We start from the raw sequence: 22,519 nt of genomic DNA on the forward strand, positions 1-22,519 counted from the left end.
CAGGTTGCTACATAACATTGAGCAGACTTTCCTGTTATACAGTAGGTCCTTGTTGGTTATCCATTTTAAGTATACCAGTATGTACATGTTGCTGATCTTGTATTTACATAGTGCCTTAAATCAAGTAGATCACAAAACCACTAGCCCTATTTATTAACTGATTATATATATTGACTAAAGTAGGAGTCACTTCACACACCAAGGAAGTATGCTTCTGTATCAAAATGTGGTAATATTTTGCTGGCCCACAACTTTGTACATCAAGTTATTGTGAGATGTAGCCCTTTGGCAAATTAAAAGTACATGGCTATTTAGAAGGGCTTCCCTGGTAGTTCAGCTGGTAAAGAATCTGCCTGCAATGCAGGAGACACCGGTTCGATTGCTGGGTTGGGAAGATCCAGTATAGAAGGGATAGGCTACCCACTCCAGTATTCTTGGCCTTCCCTGGTGGCTCAGCTGGTAGAGAATTTGTTTGCAATGAAGGAGATCTGGGTTCAATCCCTGGGTTGGTAAGATCCCCTGGAGAGGGAATGGCTACCCACTCAAGTATTCTGGCCTGGAGAATTCCATGAACTGTATAGTCCATGGGCTTGCAAAGAGTTGGACACAACTTGAGGACTTTCATTTTCCTTAAATAAAATACAGATGAGTAAAATGATTAAAATAACATATTTTTTCTTTGGCAAGAAGCAAATACATACACTATTAAAAATAGAGGACAAAAAATAAATCAGGTAAAAATGACTAAATGGTGGAGTTTTAGGGGTATTACTGTGAAGAGGAGTGAAAACAGTGAAAGCGTATATGAAGAGTTGGTGGTGTTGGTGTCAGGACATTTTGATAAACATACTTGGCTCTGCAAAGGGAGCTCTATCTATGGGTATCAGCAAAAAAAGATAGGAATTCATAAAATTTCTAATATATTGAAGGTTGGCTAAAAACTCAAAACCATTAAATTAAGTCTGAAAAGAAAGTTATAATGAAGATAAGGTTTTAGATAGGGACATCAAAAAAAGCTGAACCAAAACTTAATATGGTCCAACAATATGGTCCAGGTCAAAATGACTCTAAAGTTAATAAAACAACTCAAAGTCAAGAATAAATCTGCATTATCATAAAAGAAGTAATTTGAGCAATATCCAAGAGATTGTGAAGATCCACATTTAAAAATACCCAGAAGAAAACTGGACAGCAACATGTAAATCATGTGTAAATCAATGTAAATCATGTAAATCAATGAAGTTAGAGCACTCCCTCACACAGTATGCAAAAATAAACTCAAAATGGCTTGAAGACTTAAATATAATATATGACAACATACACATCCTAGATAGAACATAGGCAAACTATTCTCTGACACAAATCACAGCTATATTTTCTTAGATCATTCTACCAAGGCAAAAGAAATAAAAACAAAAATAGACAAATGGAACCTAATGAAACATAACTTTTGTATAGCAAAGGAAATCATAAGCAAAGTGAAAAGACAACCTATGGAATTGGAGAAAATATTTGCAAACAGTGCTACTGATGATAGCTTAATTTCCAAAATAAATAAACTATTCATATAGCTCAACTGCAAACAAACAAACCAATCAAAAAATGGGCAGGAGACTAAATAGTCATTTCTCCAAAGAAAACATACAGATGGCCAACAGGCACATGAAAAGATTTTCAACATCACTAAGTATTAGAGAAATGTAAATCAAAACTATAATGAGGTACCACTTCACATTTGTCAGAATGGCCATCATCAAAGAGTCTACAAATAATAAATGCTGGAGAAGGTGTGGAGAAAAGGGAATCCTCCAATACTGTTGGTAGGAATGTTAATTGGTGCAGTCACTGTGGAAAACAGTATGGAGTTTCCTTAAAAAACTAAAAATAGAGTTACCATATGATCCAGCATTCCCACTCCATGGTATATATCCAGAAAATATGAAATTTTTAATTGGAAAAGATAAATACACCCCAGTGTGCATAGAAGCACTGTTTACAAAATAGCCAAGACATGGAAGCAACCTAAGCGTCCATCAAGAAAGGAATAAATAAAGATGACATGGTAGATATACACATTGGAATATTACTCAGGCATAAAAAAGGAAAGAAATACTGCCATTTGCAGCAGCATAGATGGATCCAGAGATTATCATACTATGTAAAGTCAGTCTTACAGAGAAAAACAAGTATTATACGTTATCACTTACATTTATGTGGAATCTAAAAAAGTGATACAAATGAACTTATTTACAAAACAAACAGAACCTCAGCCATAGAAAGCAAACTTATCATTACCAGAGGGGAAGGGTGTGAGTGAAAGTTGCTCAGTCATGTCCAGCTCCTTGCAACCCCATGGACGATACAGTCCATAGAATTCTTCCAGGCCAGAATACTGGAGTGGGTAGCCTTTCTCTTCTCAAGGGGAACTTCCCAACCTAGGGATCGAACCCAGGTCGCCCACACTGCAGGCAGATTCTTTACCAGCTGAGCCACCAGAGAAGCCCAGGGAAGAGTGGAGAGGGGTGAATTAGGAGTTTGGGATTAACAGATATACACTACTATGTAACAGATACACACTACTGCACAGTAAGCAATGGCTTGCTGTATAACACAATGAATTATATTCAATATTATATAATAACCTACAATGGAAAAGAATCTGAAAAATAATATGTATGTGTAGACATATATATGTAAGTATAACTAAATCGCTTTGCTGTAACACCTCAAACTAACACAATACTATAAATCAACCATGTTAGTACACCAGTGCTTAGTTGCTCAGTCATGTCCTACTCTGTGTGATCCCCAAGGACTGTAGCCCACCAGGCTCCCCTGACAGTGAGGATTCTCCATGCAAGAATACTGGAGTGGGTTGCTGTACATATGTGTATATCTGCACTCCTCCAGGGCATCTTCCAGACCCAGGGATCGAACCTCCATCTATTACATCTACCTGTATTGGCAATCAGGTTCTTTACCACTAGCGCCACCTGGGAAGCCACTAAATCAACCATCAGTTCAGTCACTCAGTCGTGTCTGACTCGTTGTGACTCCATGGACTGCAGCATGCCAGGCTTCCCTGTCCATCACCAACTCCTGGAGCCTACTCAAACTCATGTCCGTTGAGTCGGTGATGCCATCAAACCATCTCACCTCTGTTGGCCCCTTCTCCTCCCGCCTTCAATCTTTCCCAGCATCAGGGTCTTTTCTAATGAATCAGTTTTTCGCATCAGGTAACCAAAGTATTGGAGTTTCAGCTTCAGCATCAGTCCTTCCAATGAATATTCAGGACTGATTTCCCTTAGGATTGACAGGTTGGATCTCCTTGCAGTCCAAGGGACTCTCAAGAGTCTTCTCCCATTAAAAAATAGATAAATACCTAGGAAACACATAATAAAAATAAAAACTCAGCTTTCAGTAAAAACCCTTTGGGGAATACGTGCACACACACACATACATGTATACACATATTTGGTGGGCATCAGTTCTATCCTCTGAAAGGAAACAGTTTATATCTTTTATTTAGTATTAGTCAGTGGGGAGGGAGGTGGGAGCAGGGTTCAAGAGGGAGGGGACATATGTATAGTGTTAGTCGTTCAGTCGTGCCTGACTCTTTGCAATCCCGTGGACTGCAGCTCACCAGGCTCCTCAGTCCACGAGATTTTCCAGGCAAGGATACTGGAGTGGGTTGCCATTTCCTTCTCCAGGACATATGTATACCTAATACCAATTCATGTTGATGTATGGCAAAAAAAAAATTACAATATTGTAAAGTAATTATCCTCTAATTTTAAAAAAAAACTACAAAAAATGTACTGCAAAATCAATCATATTTTTAAATCTTTCTATATCTTGGTTTTATATTTATAATGATAGTGAATATTTTCTGTGAGTACTAACTCCCAAATTATTGTTAAATAAAATGAAAACTCTCCACAAAGTGAATTTACAAGGTTAGTTATCAATGGACTATCATACTATAAATTATGAGTGGTGTAATATTTTGGCAGATAGATGCAACAATTCAGAAAATCAATTGTCTGTCTGTGACTTAATGTGACCTTGTTTGAAAAGAGTTAACCTCATGCATGATTCCCAGACATAGCAGGAGTTATTGCTTGATTTTAATTATTTCTTACAGAGAAATTCCTTACAAGGTTGTTGAAATTTCCACTAAACTTTTCAATCACTTGTAAAATATATTCAAACACAAAACTTCAGGATGGGAGGCAACAGGAAGACTAAGAAAATGTAAACTAATGACCCCACATTATTTTAGGCAGCTCTAGAAAATTATTTGGATCACAATAAGAAAAGTAGTAAAAGCTCATTTAATTTCATTATTTTTAATATGAAAAAGATTTTCAAACACAAATAAAACACATTTGCTATTTAGTAACCTATATAGCTATTTCTTATATAATAAACTCTTACTAAACATAACATAAGCTTTTCCTTCATCATTTTTAAAAAATAAATATTCTATCCTACTGAACATATTTTTGGAGTTGAGGGAGTTACAGGTTACATTAAACAATTAGTCCTGGTACATTTCAATAGACTGCAAATGATTCAGAAATAAATCAGAAACAGCATGATGCATCATTAGATTACCACCAGCAGTTTATTAATTTATGTATAATTATCATTTGTACAAATTATTGTGAAGGAATTGACAAACTCAAGGTTGAAAACAACATATTATTCTCATATGATAAGACAAGAGAATTGGAACTCAAATATTTCTAAATGAGAAATCAGTTACAATTTGTTATCTCAAATTATGTGTCTTTCTACATAAAAATTTGGAAAATCTTCGATTGAGCATTTAGAAAAAATCATTAAAATAAGACATTACATACTTAAAATGAAGTCTGTGTCACTAAAGAACAAAAATATAACAATAATGTTTCATCTTTTTCACTCAAAGGACTAAGGCTAGAATAGTAATGCTTTAAAATGGTTACTATTTTTCATATTCACACAGAGAAAAAGCACTCATCTTTCAATTTCTCTAAGAATCAGCCAAGACAAAATAATACAGTCAAAGCTGATCAGAAAACTAAGGGGAAAATGGAAGATGACTGCTCAACTTAGCCAAGAACACCTCACAAAAACCAGCAGTGAAGCTAAAATTTTCCAAATAAAGTTAAAAGGAATAGAAGCTTTCCACCCTTTTTCTAAGCTAGATGCACTTTCTGCAAAGCAGCATTTCAGGGTTTAGCACTGGATACAATTTGTACAATATTATGATCAATTCATCATGATACGCTATTCCTTTTCCTGCCTTCATTTACCTTCAATTCTCTCTTAAATAAGATTTCAAAATATTTCACTAATCCAGTTTTCCTGGGTTTCTATTTTGCTTGGCTTCAATCCTATCTTTACCTGCTATTTATTTATTGGATCTGATTTTACAGTTGCTCTTCACAATAACTCTTGCAGGTCTGAGAATTTTATCTTGGAAATCGGCTAAGCAGATCAGATTTCTAGGCATCTGCCATACTAAATGCCAGAAGAGGACCTTAGAATGGGAGATACACTAATAGCAGCTAGTATTTGTTAAGCACTTCCTAAGTGCCAGGGACAGTAATCAGTACATTACATGCATAATCACCTCAACCCATGAAAGCAGTTATAATTATTAGATACATGAAAATAAATATCTGGTTCTTTGAACTGTGAGAATTGAAAGTGCCAATATTACGTAAAGCCCCTAAAAGAAATCCTTATAACCAATTAGAAATCTGGGTTCTATTAGTGTTAGCCACGATCACTGTCACTTGCATTTGAAAGATGAAATACTTAAATCCCACAGAGGTTATCTAACTGTGCTTTGTCAACCTGCTTAAGCAACTGGATAGTTCAGAATTTCTGAATTACATTTATGCAGGCACCGCAGTCTTAAACTTGTAGCTTTAACACAACCATGTTCCACTGCCTCTTCCAAACTCGAATCTTGGCATTTTTCTAACTTTAGAATCAAGGTATGATTTATATGCTAAAGGCTATAATTAATTGCCAAGAGTTCAGTTCAGTTCAGTGGCTCAGTTGTGTCTGACTCCTTGTGACCCCATGAACTACAGCACACCAGGCTTCCCTGTCCATGACCAACTCCTGGAGCTTGCTCAAACTCATTGCCAAGAACTCCACCTTTAAAAGGAAATTTAATAGACCCTCGATTCATTGAACCCAGTGAGATAAAGGGACAAAACATCCTCTTCTCTGCCCCCAGTCACTGTCCAAAAGCCAGATCACTCAGAAAAAGGTGAAATCAAGGGGTTATAATTACAACCTACTAGAAACCAGACCCTCACAGCTTTAATGAATGCCTCACTGTTGACTTGTTTTTTCTCACTTCAGAATCTCCTAGGCTTCCAGATCATAAAAATACTAAATTGTAAGGTATTAATTAATATGTAATTTGTGTTCTCAGTTTTCACTACTTTTTACGTTATACAAGGCCCAAACTGCCGAGTAAGGCATGTGGAGAGACCAGAAACTTCATTACTCCTTATTTCTCTTCTTCTCTCTCTGCCTCTGGTCTCCATCTCTCTTTCTGCCAATCTCTTTATTTCTATCTATCTATAGAAAGTTATTACAATTTTTTTGGTTTGTTGAATGAATGTTCACAGTTAAAAGATGCTAAAGCACCCACACACAGAAATCTTCTAACAATCAGCAGGTTAGACATTTCTTATGGGACCAATCTGTGTTCTCACATTCATTAGGAATAGCTAGCATCTTTAAAGCAACTATTTCTGATTAGCTACAAAATTAAAGTGTTAGCCCAAATGAGAAGAAGCAATGAGAACTTCCAGAGCAGCTGCCGATCTAAGACGACAATACTCTCACATCTGTGTAATGTTGAAACAGCCATCCTTCATCTCTCAATTCCTCTGTGAATCTGCAGACACATCAGGTAATCAGAGTAACTGGTACAATTTAATAACACAGAGGACTATAAAATTTACTGTCTCTATCTGGAAACCACTACAAAATGTTATTTAAAATTATTGTTGAGTGCTAGCTATTAAATGTTTAGGAAAACAGAGGTGGAATGGAAATAGGATTTTCTGGAGAATCATTTGGTTATGCTTTGCAGCTTTACATCAGAAAAAAATAAGGTTTGTTTTTAATTATAAGCAAATAAGACCTAGAAAATGTATGGTTCTTTTCATTTTCAAAGAAAATGATAGGCCTACATTTGGAAAATAAACAAACACTAGAATAGAGTCATATGATGCTTTTTTTTTTTTTATATTACCAGTTGCATCATTTCAAGGATGAAAAAACTGAGATCCAAAGAATTTAAAATGACATGCTACAGAATTCATTAAGGGTTTTACCAAGACCAGAATCCAATGCTCTCCTCTTAGTCCCATAATTTTTATAATACTGTAAGGGATGACTGATACTATGTTTAATAATAAAATTTCCAAGTATTTATATTTCTTTATAGCTTGGAGTCCCCTCCCTTAATTCCAAACAATTCCTCTCCCCAGAGGGAATCACCTTTAATTATTTATTAGTTCTAAAACAAAATGGTTAAATTCAAATGTCTTTACAGACGAAGGTGATTTAACAGAGAGTGATTGGTATCTGTGAAAATCTAGAGAGTAGAGACACACCAAAAGCAACCACATAAAAAAAAAAAAATTAAATTAAAGCATATTTTGACCAAGCAAATGGACCCAAAGTATTTTAGACATTATCTAAATTATCTCACATACCACACTCCACGTTTCTCTATATTCTTCTTATTAATATTGTTATTATTCCTTCTCTTAGTTTTTTTTTTAATTTTAAGGAATGTATCAACACTTCTCACTTGCATCTCTTGACCGCTATTTTAAAACATGCTAATCTTCCAATTTCTGTCCCTTCTTTCTGTTTTCTCCAAGCATACCTACTTCCCAACCTCTCCCATCTGTATGTTTACTGTGGCAATGCCATTGCTAATATTTGCATTCTGTCTATAATTATGATTCTCTTCCACTTTTTAGCTAAAGATTGATACTGACAATTGAAAATCAGTTAAAAAAACACTTAAGTAATATAAAAATATTATTCATGTCAGTGCCAACTAAAGTAATACGGTTACTTTCCTTTCTAGCATATACTTTGGTTCTTCTTGGATGAAGTTTACACTTCTTTTTTCATTTTCACACTAGTTTTCTTTGTCTTTTCAAACATTTCTTGGACTTTAAAGGTTGCATAATATCCCCCTTTATCCTAGAGCCTCCTACCAGACAAAGCTTTCCACTTCTTTTACATTAACTCTATATCAGATTAAAGTAATATGAATCATTTGCCTTATAGGACTACTTCATAGCTATTATGCCATATCTTTCTCTTTAATTATACTTTGATGGGGTTCAACCTCAAGTAATTTTATAAGAAAGATTATATTTGAGGAAAGCATATTTAATCATTAGATGCCTGAAAATGTATTAATTCTACCCTTGCACTTGATTGATATTCTGAATGGATATTGGACATGGAATTTTGAGTTGCAGATCATCTTCTTTCATAAACTTGATAATGATTCTATTAATTTTTAAAATATGTTCTAACTATATATTTTGTTTTCTTATAATCAGAACTCCAATTAGCAGGAAGTCATGCTTCAGAGAGATTTATAGCGATTCTTTTTACCTTTTTGTTCTTTCCTTTGCATTGCTGAGGTTTTTTGTGTATTTGAATTAAAAATATTCCCTTGAATATTGATCTGAACTATTGATCTGAAAAATCTTTAATTTCCAATAGTTTTTCTTGTTCATTTATTGTGTCTCTTCCCTATCATCTTCTTGTTTTATGAATGTAATATTTTCTAGAATCTCTTCAAAAATTTTACTTTTTGGTTTCCTTTATGATCTTTTAATTACCTGGTCCATGCAAGGTCATTTCATTGTCATTGGTTTTCAGTTTTCTTGGTCTCGTTTGTGTTGCAGTTTTTACTAATATTTTTTCATAAAATACTCCTTAAATGTCTGGTGATACTTGGTTGAGGCTTTCTATTTAAGAATAAAGGAACAGAAATGGCTGAACCTTCTGTACTTAAGTGGATCTTGCTGTTTAGAAGACTTTGCTTTTGGGTAAGCAAGGAGTTGATTATTAGGCTTAAATATCCTAAGTGTCAAAATAAAAGGGAATTTATTCCATAGTTGTAAGATGCTTTATCCTGAGTTGCCCCTCTTGTCTCTTAGCAACTCATATAATTCCATTAGCCTATGTTAAGCAGGATAGTTAGGAGGGAAAGTGAAAAAAAAATTTGCTACAAGGATATTTGCATAGGAAGTAGAATTAGTGAAGGAAAGGCCGGCTATCCCATCAGACAGTAAAGAATTTGTCTGTGATGCAGGAGACCTGAGTTCAATCCCTGGGTCGGGAAGATCCACTAGAGAAGGGAATGGCTACCTAGTCCAGTATTCTTGCCTGGAGAATTCCATGGACAGAGGCACCTGATGGGCTACAGTTCATGGGGTCACAAAGAGCTGGACACAACTGAGCCACTAACACTTCAGGATTTCCCAGGTAGCACTGGTAAAGAACCTGCCTGCCAGTGCAGGAGACATAAGAGACACAGGTTCAGTCCCTGAGTTGGGAAGATCCCCTGGAGGAGGGCATGGCAATCCGCTCCAGTATTCTTGCCTGGAGAATCCCATGGACAGAGGAGCCTGGCAGGCTGCAGTCCATGGGGTTTCACAGAGTCCTATATAACTGACCCACGCCCGCATTCCATCTGTACATGTTGATTACTTTGTTTCAGCCCCAGTATCTCACTTAAGCCTTTTGGGGCTTACTCAGGACAAAGCAGCACCCTCTTCCCCACATCTTCAGCAGTTTCCTCTGCCTGGCTTTACTTCATACACTTTGTAACAGTTTGGTATCTTTTTAACTCCTTAATTTAATGCTTAAGTTAATGAGTTTTCAGGAGAAAGTTTAGATGAAGATATGTCTCCATCCTCCCTAGAGAAGTTGTCCTTAAAACACCTAAAATGAAGAAAAACCCAAGAACAAGCATAATTCTTGTTATGCTTGTAACAAGCATAAAAACTACACTGTTGCATATCACCATACTCCTGATGGCACCAATGCTGTTCAGAACCATTCAAGTGAGGCTCTATAAAAATTAATGCAAACTGCACACCTATACACATTTTAGGGTACCCGGGGTAAAGGTGGGACTACTGATTTCATGTTCTGAAGGGTCATTTTTGTGGGCAACTGATTAACATTATCAAACAAAAAGATGTATTGAAATTCAAAATTATTTAATGAAATAGTGGCTAATATCTTACATTTGTTGAGGTTATTTTTCCTCACAAAAGGAATGGAAATGATGCATACATGTTATTCTACTAGAATTAGAATTTTATACAGATAATAAGAATTTGTGCATTGTAGAAGCAAAATGGGGCTATTGTTGTCTGCAACAGCAAATGAAGTGTCTCATAACCAGCAATTCAATGTGTTAATTCAGCTGCACCATCCAATTACCTACAATTCATCTCAACGTAGGACACAACAATAAAACTCTTAAAAAATCTGTGACAAAATGCCTGCTCTAGGTTTACCTAATAGGAAAAACATTATCTCGAAGTCAGAAATAGGAGCCATGGAATATAAATTATAAAAGTTGTTCATCCATAACCTATTAATTAATATAACAATGAATTTCTGACATGAAGTCAATAGTCTAGAGTTAATAATAAAATATATATTGGAAATCTTATAAGGAAAATCTGACCAATGAATGTGAGAACTAGATGACAACTGAAATTGGCATCCCCTCAAGCAACACAGCATTCCCTTGGAGCCAGGGCCTGCATACTGCCAACTGACCACAGGGTCCAGGTACACCATTCTAAAAGTAGACAAAGGTAATGAGATGCAAATTTAGCATCCCAAGCCTCCTGCTAAATGACCCAGATGCAAGAGCTAGAGCGTCTGTCTCTTACCTACTTAGGGACTAGATGATGAAATGAACAGAAGCTTTTTTATTTACATTTTTATAGAATCAAAAAAGAAAAAAAAAAAAGCTAATAGATAAGTCCAGCTCTGCTCTATGAGGATATATTAAACCACGGAAGAAGGACAATTTAAAGTCAAGAGCATCATGAAGAAGGAAGAGAGGAGCCAGGAAAAGATACAGAAGAAAAAGCATATTGAGAAATGATGAAACAGTATTTATTTGAGAAGGAAAGAGAGAGCTACCCTGAAAATCTACAGGATATGAGTGAAATCTGAACCATGATTAGGCACAGGCTGGTTTCTAATATTTTTCAGGACAAGTGATATATAGTCCCATTTGAGACTGAACTATCAAGAGAATCAAAGAAATATGAACCTTGAGGATTCAGAAAAAGAGGTGGAATTTACCATGAGAGAAAGAGAGAATACTGTAGAAGTGAGTTTTAAAATTCAGTCAGTAATCTCATAACTCTCACTTCACTTATAGAATCTGAAAACAGATTATTTTTAAGTGTAGATTTTTACCTTTTAAAAACCAGGCAGGTAGAATAACTCATTACTGGGGTATCTAATTTAAACAATTTATAACAATCTAATCAAGTACCCACCTAAAAGAATATTTTTAAAACTGAAGAAAGTTCATTAAATACTACATAAGTTCTTTAAACAAGAATAATAGAAAGTTGCTAAAAATCAACCAAAGATCAGAGGTAAGCAGCACCTCCTCAAAGATAAATGCATCAATTCTCTATAAATTAACAGCGATTACAAATGAGTATAGATACTCTATATTATATAAAGCTTTCAACAATGTATTTAAGAGAAATATCAAGATGTTTCAGCAGGATTTCTCCAATCTGTTTTTAAATATTAATATTTTCTAGTGTAATCTAAACAATTTATGAACAGTAATTGCAGGACAATAAGTTATTTTGTATTTTAACTAAGGTAGATCTTAGTTATAGATTGAAGTCTCTATATAGAAATCCCACTTACAGGTTTTTTCATCGCTGTGTTAACTTCTTGTTGTTTTTCATTTTCTTTTTTGCTAGGGATGGTGGGGAGAGGGTGGGTGGGTCTGCACCTAAGAAAAGTCAAGAATGAATCTACTTGAAGAAAACTACTGTTTTTCCACATTTATTCTCTTTCATAATTAAATTTCTTTCTTCATCTGGTGCTATGACTTCTAAAAGGTAAACATGTTTTGTTTTTGACTTTGTCCGTCAGATTTTCTTCCTTTACTTTTAAAGACAAAAACTATTCAAATAGGAAACAAAACACAGAAATCTGGGTTCCATTTTCATTTCTATTGCTTCAAGTTTTGTGACTTAAAGCAGACCATCATTTCATCAAAATAGCAGACCCCATGCTCCACCATTCATCAGCTTCCCCTGGGCAACTCACTTAACCTTTCCGTGTCTCAATTTCCTTGTCTATAAATAGAGGTACTAATAAAACCTACTTTGAGGGGTTGTTATGATTAAATGAATTAATATCTGTTAAGTACTCTGAATAATGTCCAGGACACAGTAACTTCTATATTTGTTTAATTGACTAAAAGTTATTAAATCTGAAAAGTGTTCTAGAAGTAGTTCAGTTGCTTGAAACCTTGTACATCAAACTTATCTAGAAAAATGTTTATAAAGATAGATCCCTATGTATCTATCCCAGGTAAATGAGAATCTGTATCAGTGGAATCCGGCAACCTATATTAAAACAAACAAATGAAAACCTCTTTGATAATTTCAGTTTCCAAACTGGTTTGTTGGCAATGACATTAAACAATGTCTCAAGTCAATTTAACTCCCACACAATCCACCAGCGTCCACTTCCCCTTCAATGGCCACAGTAGTCACTATCCAAAGCAACTTGGGATTTAATAGCATCAGTCAGTTTTACAAAAGCAGTTAGAAGTTTTGCTTTGGAATTTTCTTTCTTACCTAAAGCAAAACTGCTTTGTCCTCAGCAAGGAAAACAAACATATAAAAAAAAAAAAGGGAATCAAACTGATCCCTAAAGACTGGGACATACTGGTTAAAGAGGACAGAATAAGTTCTTGAGACATGCTCCTTTTGTTTTTGCCCAGCATTCATTCTTTTCAAGGACACAGATTGGCACTGTCTTAGTGATAATGATTTGTGGTTAACTACCACAAAAGATCAAATTGCCTCTAATTCTCTAATTCTTTCAAAAAAAAAAAATTGAAGCAGTAAACTGAGGCTTAGGGTAATTGCTAGCATCCTTCCTAGATACAAATCGTACTGCCCAGATTTGCAACTAGAAAGAGAAAGGAATAAATAACTATAAGGACAAAGTCATAGATAGCACACCCACGCTGGCCTGTGTTGCTTGGGTGCTTGGGGTCCACTGGGTAGAAGTATATTTGAGTGGTTCAGACAGAGAAGTGTTCCAATTGCAGGCTACAGAATGTGGTGAAATAAATTACCAGACTATGATGACTTTTCTTCAGTCTTTGTTAAATTAGAAAAATAAATGCAATGTAGAAAGCACAGGAAGCTAAATTTATTCTATTTTAAGGACTATATTTTGTGATTTAGTTCTGCCATCTTATTGGTGTTACAATGTCCACTCTTTTATAAAATGACAGTGATATAAATAGACTTTTAAAAATTATTCTCATTGTGCAAAAAGAAAATGTTCACATGGAACTTGACACTCATTTTTTTTTTTTTAATTTATTAGTCAGTGAAAATGTCAGTTTGAGAACTCTTAGAGCATTGGCTTCAGAGATAGATACAACTGATGTGATCCCTGCCCCTAATATTAATACAGAAAGCTGTGTGATATTGCATATGCACTTCCTCATTTATACAGTGGGGATAGTAATACTACATATAATTCATACAATTTCAAGGATAAACTGTAGTACAAACTGTTAGATGTTTACTTACTCACAATGCAAGTCAAAGTATGGATCCAATAAATTTTAGTTATTTTATCACTTTGTAACTCTTCATCATTTTAACTTCCTTGTCAATAAATCAAAATGGCTACACCTTTACATATATTTGTTTCCAAGTATTTTTTCCCAATTTTGTTTTCATTAGCCTAATGGTGGTACTGCATGCAGATCTTGATAGTCATATGAATCCCATTCTCTCCATCTGGAACTAATTATATAATAAAAATCTCAAAAGGAAATTAAATAAATTGTTATGCTTCTGGTCTACAAGGAGATAATTCTCCTCATATGTCAAAATTCATTTCATAATAACAACAAAAAAATGTGGCACTGTGCTTATAATATCAGGGCAATTAATATTAGGCAAGAGACTAAGTTGACATTTACTACAGTCTCTGAGGTATAATTTAGATGATTTTGAATGTACAAGCTCTGTTTGAAATTCTCCTGTTTACAGTGGCTACTCGGCACATGTATTGTTCACCAAAGTACCAACATCAGTTTAGTCACACTCTTCTTATAATGTTCTACAAGATCTTAAACAAGATTTAAGTGACAATTCAATGTAGTTTAATGTACTAAATAGAGTCCCAATTAATTCTACATCATGGTAGAAACCCTGGTATATCTTTGGAGAGTTCCCATCTATCTTAATAGTAAGTACTTCTAGAAAGAAAAAAAAAGAAAGAAGCAGCCTGAGTATTTATCTGGACAGTGTTTTACATTTTCTCACCTAACAGAGGATCACAAATACGTTCATACCAATGATGGTAACAATCCCCACTTCCCCTACATCCCTCTCAAGCCATGTTGGGAGGGTTAACCATTAAGATGGAACAATGTTTAACAACCAATATTTTGCATCTTGTTTCAGGTCAACTGTGGAGGACAATAATAACAAACATTAAAAGAGAATCTGATAGTTATGAGATTTATAATTATTTGGACATTTGAATGAAGTTGGGTCCTCAGAGGAAAGTTAGGTGCCAGCAATCTCTTAATAACCTGTAGCAATAATTTTTAAAAATTAAGAATTTCAGCTTAAATAGGCCCTAAATATATTAAAGATAAATAAAATTGGAAAACTAATAGCTAAAAATGAATTTTAGCTATTGTATTTAAAAGGGACATTAGAACACATATTAATCACAGAAATGTATTTAGCCATTTGTAATAATTTCTTAATAACTATCTTTGACCAATTAAACATATTATTTTAAATATACTGCCTTGAGAACATACACATAGGTCTAAATCTTAATCAAAAAGAAATAAATATCAAATAATTAAAATCTACTTTATTATACTTTGTTCCCAAAGATAATTGCTTATAATGTCCCAAACGGATGACCAACTACTAGTAAATTCATGTGTGTATTCATTTTCACAAATTTCTGTGAATTTTCTAAGTACTAAATTTCACAATAGGAAGCTGGACTCTTCAAAAATAGGTATGCCTAAAACTGAATGGCAGAAAAACTTAACTAAACAATGTGCTTAAATATATAAATTGTAAATATTAGTCTAAAATGTTAAAATGACTTAAAATGTTAAAATGGTTTATCAAAGCAGACAGTATAGGACCTTTAAATGTGATTTATGTATTCAGATATATGCTTAGTGTGTCTGTAGCGGGGCATGGGAAATATTCTAAAATATCAAGTAGACTGTCAGACTCAGTATATATATATATATATATATATATATATGTGTGTGTGTGTGTGTGTGTGTGTATTTAAAAATAGCAAAGGCATAGTGAAGGTGGTAATTCTGATATTAGTTGAGATACATTCTGATCTCTTAATGATAAGAATATTGAGACACATTTAACTTTTTAACAGTGTGCATTACTTTCAGGTTAAAGTTATATCAGAGTGAAATACAATGTTTCTATTTTTCCAACTTGAGTTTAAGAAGTGGTAGTTTTACTTAAGTCTTGATTTGATGTTCCACATGTGTCTACTCTGATGACAGGAAGGATTAAAAAAACAAAGGCCAGTTAAAATTCTTGGCTAATTAGGCATATGGTCACTCAGACTTCAAAGTAGTGATCCTGCTAGATCTCATTAGATTTAAGAGGGCTACATGTTTCTACTACTGATATCAACACAAGCCCCAAGTGGCAATGTATTAAAAGTCACAATCAAGAATTTGTTGCTTATTGTAGGAGTTGCCTCTTGAAAACAGGATGCTTAATAAAGCAAATTAACAGACAAAACTATAGGATCTGCTCATTTTCACAAAGCACAAAAACACTTATCAGAGACATGTAGCATTGATATTTATTTCACATGGCAGAACTTTATTCATACTTTATTCTCAATCATCTTCTATAATTTTCTTTTTATTCAGAAACACCAATATCTTCTTCATTTTCCTAACCAGAAAGAATAAAAATATCCATTTATTCCTTGTTTATGCACCCTCTCCCTAAAATGCCAAAGTTTTAAAAAAGTTGCAAAATCTCTATTACATGGAAGTGTTCTTGTACAACTACTACTTCTTAAAATCAAGTTGGCAAAATGGAAACATTGTATTTCACTATGACATAACTTAAACTTGAAAGTAATGTACATCATTAAAAAGTTAAATATGTCTCAATATTCTTATTAAGAGATCAGAATGTATCTCAACCAATATCAGAATTTCCATCTTCACTATGTCTTTGCTATTTTTAAATATGAAAAACTGGATAAAGTAGGAGCTGATTTACAAGTAATATTTTAAAAGCAAAATTGCCTTGAACATGCTCCAGAACAATATTCATGGTAAATCCTCAACTGTTTTAAGAGGTGACTGTCATAGCATCATGAAAACAATATTGCAGCACACGGATTCCTACTAGAAACTTGTATCAGGAGGCATTACATTTCCAGGTACTTTGGCAAATTCTCATACACATGTAGTATCACACCTCTCACATATATTTCAAGCAATAAAGGAACCTATAAATTATTTAAGGTAAGTGATTCAGTTTGCAGATTAATTTATAGGCCCCAAATATTTTAAGCGGATACATCTGTTCTTTACATTAAAAAAAAAGAGAACTTTTCACTTGTGAAAACCACCAGAAAGTATTCACTCACAAATGTCATGCCCTAGTTTATTTTAGGTGAGAAGGCTGAGAGATGCCACCCATCAGAGCCTCTAAACTCATTTCTTCAATTCTGCACTGACTGTTAAAGAACATCAGCCAAGTTAAAGACTTGCACAGAAGGTCAAATTCAAGCAGCCAATGGGTTAAGGACACAGGGGACTCATGTTTCACCTTCTGCTAGTCCTCAATTCCCATTCATAAAAGACTAAATGAAACAAGCAAACAAGAGGTAGAATTCAACTTCTTGTATGTAGACATTCACATAGCTAGATGACTTCAATGCAAGCCTATGCAAGCTATTGATTAGCTCCATGCTAATCAATCAACCAGTAAGTTTCTGGGAAGCATTTGCTAGTTTTCCTACACTGTGCTAGGGTCCGAATATCTGAGACAGCACCTGGCCCCACTCTGGACACGGATTCAGAATTAATCTATACCAGCAGCACTTTGTTTCCTTTGGAAAACCTTTCTTTTCTTCCGCCCAAAATTGCTTAGTGCCTTGACTTCCATGGTGGCTCAGACGGTAAAGCATCTGCCTACAATGCAGGAGACCCAGGTTCAATCCCTGGGTCAGGAAGATCTCCTGGAGAAGGAAATGGCAACCCACTCCAGTACTCTTGCCTGGAAAATCCGATGGATGGAGAAGCCTGGTAGGCTACAGTCCAAGGGGTCGCAAAGAGTTGGACATGACTGAGCGACTTCACTTTCACTTTCTACTGAAGCAATCAGCTTAAGCCCTAGAATGGGATGAGCATCACAGAAACTGGTGAATGAAAAGCATTTATTTAAACAAGGAGGAACAGCCAGGGAAAATTCTCAGTGGAGTTGAAGGTGGGCAGGGGCATAAGGAAGAGATGTGAAATCCTGGTTTGCACTGAAATGATGCAGAAAAATGGCATGCTTTCTTATGTTGAAAGCCTGCTTTAGGCCATGAAAATTCTCCAAATCTATCCACCTCTTAAGGACTCAAATGATGTTTCAATATTGAGGTCCTAATTCTGCAGGAGACGAGGAGTTTGTAGAGATCAGGGCAAAGGAAAAGATCAGTACTGCAACAAAAAAGTCAAGATGAAGAAAAGGAAAGGATGGGTGAAGGCAAGGAGAACGAACTAGGAAGGGGAGAGATCAAAAGTAAGTCACCAATAGGTTCACCTTACTTTTCAATATTCTCAAACCAGCAGGTTTCTCTAACACTAGAGGGCACGAACGAACGCGCAAACACACACATACACACACACACACACACACACGCACACACACACAGTGAGGCGGGGGGAGCAACCTTGAGCAAAAGCAGTCTTCATATAAAGCTGACGATCCGGGGCCCCAGGGATACTCGAAATTTCAAGGGGCTGGGGAGGTCAGTATCTTTAACCCTGCAAATAAAATCTCAATACTGTATCTCAGGGAAGAGTGGCCGCTCTCTCTCCCAAACAAATCGCTCAAGGATTGAGCGTTCTGACGGTTGAAGGCAGGCAGTTTCCAGTACTCCTCCGACAGCAACACCTTTGCCTCAGGAAAGCTCCCACCCTTCCCAGGTTAGATTTCCCTGGATCCCGAAGCTTCTGTGTTTATCTGCCCACTCTCTCCTCCTGTGGCTGCCTGTAAAGACTGGAGATGTAGGCTCTCCACCTGGAAATTCAACTGTTTCCAGGCAAAGAACGGAGTAAGAGGAGGGGCACCCGCAGCCAGCGCTGTCCAAACAGCAGCCTGCGTGCGCCCGGGTTCGCAGCAGCGCAGAGCCCTCGGACCCGGGGCGGGGAGGCGGCCCTGGCGACTCTCGTTCAGCCCCCTCACGACAGCCCAGACAAGAGCACTCTGCTTCCATCCCCTGGCTTCCATTCCTCAGTCTCCTCTGGCTCTGAGAAAGGAGGTCTCGGTACCTGGGGGTGCCCAGGAGGGCCGGGGTGTTCTCCCCTGGACAAGGAGTCTCGGAATATGGGAGCTGGTGGTGTTCGGGAGGACCAGGCAGGAGAGATGAGAGAAGGAGACAGGCAGCGAGAGGAAAAATATATATATAAAGAAAAAAATAAGGTAAGACGGAGAGAAAGCGGAAAAGATAAAGTAACGGAGACGCGGGAACATCCCAAGAAAACAGGGGGAAAGAGAAAGAGAGAGAGACAAACCCGGAGCGGATGCGGTAAGCCAGAGAATTAGAGAAAGAAACGGACTCAGACACGGACAAGTAGAGACTCAGAGGCAAAGGAAGGCAGAAGTAAGAGTGGAAGGCAACCGTCGAGGACGACACCCGAGACCCAGCGCGTCCCCGGTGTTGAACGCCCGGTGTAGAAGCGTCCGAGCACCGCAGCGCCACACCGCCCGCAGCTGGTGGGAGAAACTTGCTGGGGCTGGAAGGCAATATCCCCCGGGGGCTGAGCGCCCGTGGAGCGCAGAGGGTGGCCGGCGCCCCCCCTCCCCCCACCCCCCCACCCCCCACCTCCCCCCCAGCTTGGCCCGGGAGCAGAGAAAGCAGGATGGAGGGCAGACAGCGGTAGAAAGTTCCGCGCCTCGCGGTCTTTCCTCCGCACTTGCAGCGGCGAGCAAGGGCGCTTTGAGAGCCCGAGAGGCCGGTGTACCGGGTTCGCCGGCGCCCCTTTCCCGGGACTGGTTCGGAGCGCTCGGCTCCGTGCGCTGCCAGCCGCTGCGGGACTTTGCGGCGCCCACCCAGGCACTCGGGCCACCCAAAGAGGACTCTCCCCAGACAACCAGAGGGGAAGCAAGAGAGACGGAGACCTGCTGTCGTGGCCAGGGATCCCGCGAAGAGGGAACGGCGGTCCACGCACGGAATTCAGCCTCCGACCCAACCCGGCAGGTGCCGGCCGGCTGCGAGGAGTGTGGGGCACGCCGAGCCCGCGCTCACCTGGAACCCGCGCCGGCCCGCGAGCGCCGCGCGCAGCCCCGCTTCCCGCCCGCGCCTCTCTGCTCACACTTCCCCGGGAGCAGAGCGAGCCGGCTCCGGCCTCGGCCAGCCCCGGAGAGGCGCCCTCATAGCGCAGCGGCGGGCTGGAGGGTTCCTCGAGAGCGGGCGCCAAGGCCGAGGAGGCGCGGGAGACCGAGCGAGGGCTCCTAGCACATTGTCACCTCGGCAGAGACGCCGCCACCGCCTGGTCACTTCGCCCCCGGCCCCCGCCCCCCTCCCACCCCGGCCCGCTCCCTCTCAGCCCCTCCTCCTCTCGCGGTCCCTCCTCCTCCTCCCCGTAGCCCCAGCCTGGAGGCCTCTCACTGGGCTAGTATCATTTACGTAACCAGCACCCCCCCGGCCCTCCCCTCTCCCGGCTCCCGCTCCTCCCCGGGCTGGGGCGGTGCGCACCGAGCGCGCTCCAGCTGCTCCTGGAGCTGCCGCTCCTGCGATGTGCACAAGTCCCGCGATACTTGGCAGTCACGGCCCCCAGGAGCAACCGAGGGGTCGGCTCCTCTCCCCCCGGAGCGCCCCGCGATCCCTGGCCGGCCCGGGGTCCCACGGTGCGGAAACAGGCTGTGTACACTGTGTCAGCCCAGGGAACCGGATAATCTCCTAGAGGGGTGCTGGGGCGCGGGGTGCAGACTGCCCTCGGGAAAGCTCTAGCAACCCCACCCCCGCGGTCGGCTCTCCATTGGAGATGAGCTGCAGGCAACTTGAGGTTTAGGCGCCCTGAAGCAGAAAGGACACACAGGAGTTTGGCCTCTTGTCCATTACAGTTCGTTTACCCTGGCAGGATCCTAGTGTTCTGGCTGGCGACAGCTGCTGCCACCGAAAGCATTGTAAGAGACCTGGAAACGCAAAAGGCTTCCTTGTGCTCTTAAAATTTAAGGGAGCGGTAAAGAAAAAAGCAAGGCTCTGAATTCCTTTCTCAGTCAGGAAGATAGGGTCTCTAACAGCAAAAAGACACATACACTGAAGCACCTGAATGTCTGCATTTCAGAGTAAAGTTAATGTGTAGTGTAGTAGAAAGTCCATGAGACTGAGTGAATTAAATTATCTGTAAGGGTTTTAGAATAGTGCATAGAACGAGGCACAAACTTAAGACTCGTATTATTAGCATCTGAAGACTTGGGACCTAACCCCCTCTGCCATGTGGGAGGGACTCTTCTAGGAAATTGGGATTGCTGAGTTCAGGTCTCTGCTTTGACATTTATTCACTTTTGACCCTTGGTTAGTTTGGGTTCTTAATACCGTTTCAGTTTTCTTATTTTTAAAAGGGGTAACATAGGTCACCTCATGTTATCTTAGCTCCCTCTTCTTAGCTTATTTGGGAAAACTAGGGGAGGATATGAGAGTTACTCCAAAAATATTGAGTCATGTTGCATAAATGTCTATTATTAATTATAATCTAGTGTATCAATGACATTCTTGATTATATTCATGAAAGGCAATTTTTAGAGACATTATCTTTATATCTTTTCATGAATCAATGATTACCTAAATTGGTATGATCATAACTATATTTAATTTTTCCTCCTACACTGTCCACCCTGGGCAGCCCTTCCACCCTCATCAATTAGTGTTTCTGTCCTTGTGTGAGGACACAAGGTGTCACTCTTAACACCAAGGACACTGGTCTTTTTCTCTATTGCTTGCTTTTGTCAGTTCTGTCATCACGTCATTCACATCTCCATGGCATATTGAGAAAAGTTATGGACCAGCAGGTAAAAGGTTAAGCTTCTAATGCTGGCACAGCCACTTATTAGTCATATGTGCTTGCAAAACACATAAGCCCCCATTCTTACATTCTTCGTCTCTAAAAACGGTAGCAATACCATTTTGCAACCTTTGTAGTAATATTTAACCAGGACAAGAATCATAAAACTAGTAGGTAAAAGTTATACATGTATTCAGCTATTTATGTACTCTCAAAGTATCTCCCTGGGAATTATGTTTTGAGGTTTATCACATCATCCTCAAACTTAGCAGTTTAAAACAATAAACCTCTATAAATTCTCAAGGTTATGTGAGTTGTTAGGGTGGTTTCTGCTCTGGCAGGCTCAATTTGGACTGGCTGGTGAATGATGACCTCGCTCACTTGTCTGCTGTTTGGCAAGCTGATTGGAGGCAGGACTCAGCTGGGATGGATCATCTTTCTTTAAGATGTTGCTGTCTTTGTTTGTCTGTCATCCTTCAACAGGCTAGTCCTGTATCCTTGAGTACTGGTAATTGCTGGATTCTCAAAAGCAACAATGGAGTATATACTCCAATGTAGAGTACTTTCCAAAGTTCTGCTAAGACACAGAAGGAAGCTACATGGCCATGCCCAGATTCAAAGGATGAAATAATATACTCCATGTTCTTGATGGGAGACTGCAAAATCATATTGCAAAGAAGAATGCACACTCGAGGGGGAATAATCACGTGAGGCCATTTTTGTAATCCTCAGATTCTTCTCAATGACAAGGGAATTTTAAGAGTCCTTATAGTGAATAAATCTGATAGATATCATCTTAACCAAGTGATCAAGGTTAACATCACCAATAATGGGATCAGGTGACATCCTGTGCTTCATGCTGTGATGAACTAAGAAGTACACAATAGAACTTATTATTAA

At 38.4% G+C, this 22,519-nt stretch overlaps 1 protein-coding gene across 3 annotated transcripts in view; it reads right to left on the bottom strand.

Annotated features, from left to right (window-relative positions):
* GALNT13 (polypeptide N-acetylgalactosaminyltransferase 13) overlaps window positions 1–20,220 on the bottom strand; it is a 602,015-nt gene extending 581,795 nt beyond the window's left edge. Inside the window, exon 1 of one of the 3 annotated variants that reach the window (XM_043894707.1) lies at window positions 19,734–20,214. The gene's annotated coding sequence lies outside the window, so the exon portion shown is untranslated. Of the gene's footprint in view, window positions 1–19,733 lie in introns of all 3 variants that reach the window. The other 2 variants (XM_043894705.1, XM_043894704.1) reach the window with 2 other exon arrangements.
* Window positions 20,221–22,519: the final 2,299 nt, after the last annotated feature.

This window comes from Cervus elaphus, chromosome 33, assembly GCF_910594005.1.
Source record: "Cervus elaphus chromosome 33, mCerEla1.1, whole genome shotgun sequence".
NCBI classification, from domain to species: domain Eukaryota; kingdom Metazoa; phylum Chordata; class Mammalia; order Artiodactyla; family Cervidae; genus Cervus; species Cervus elaphus.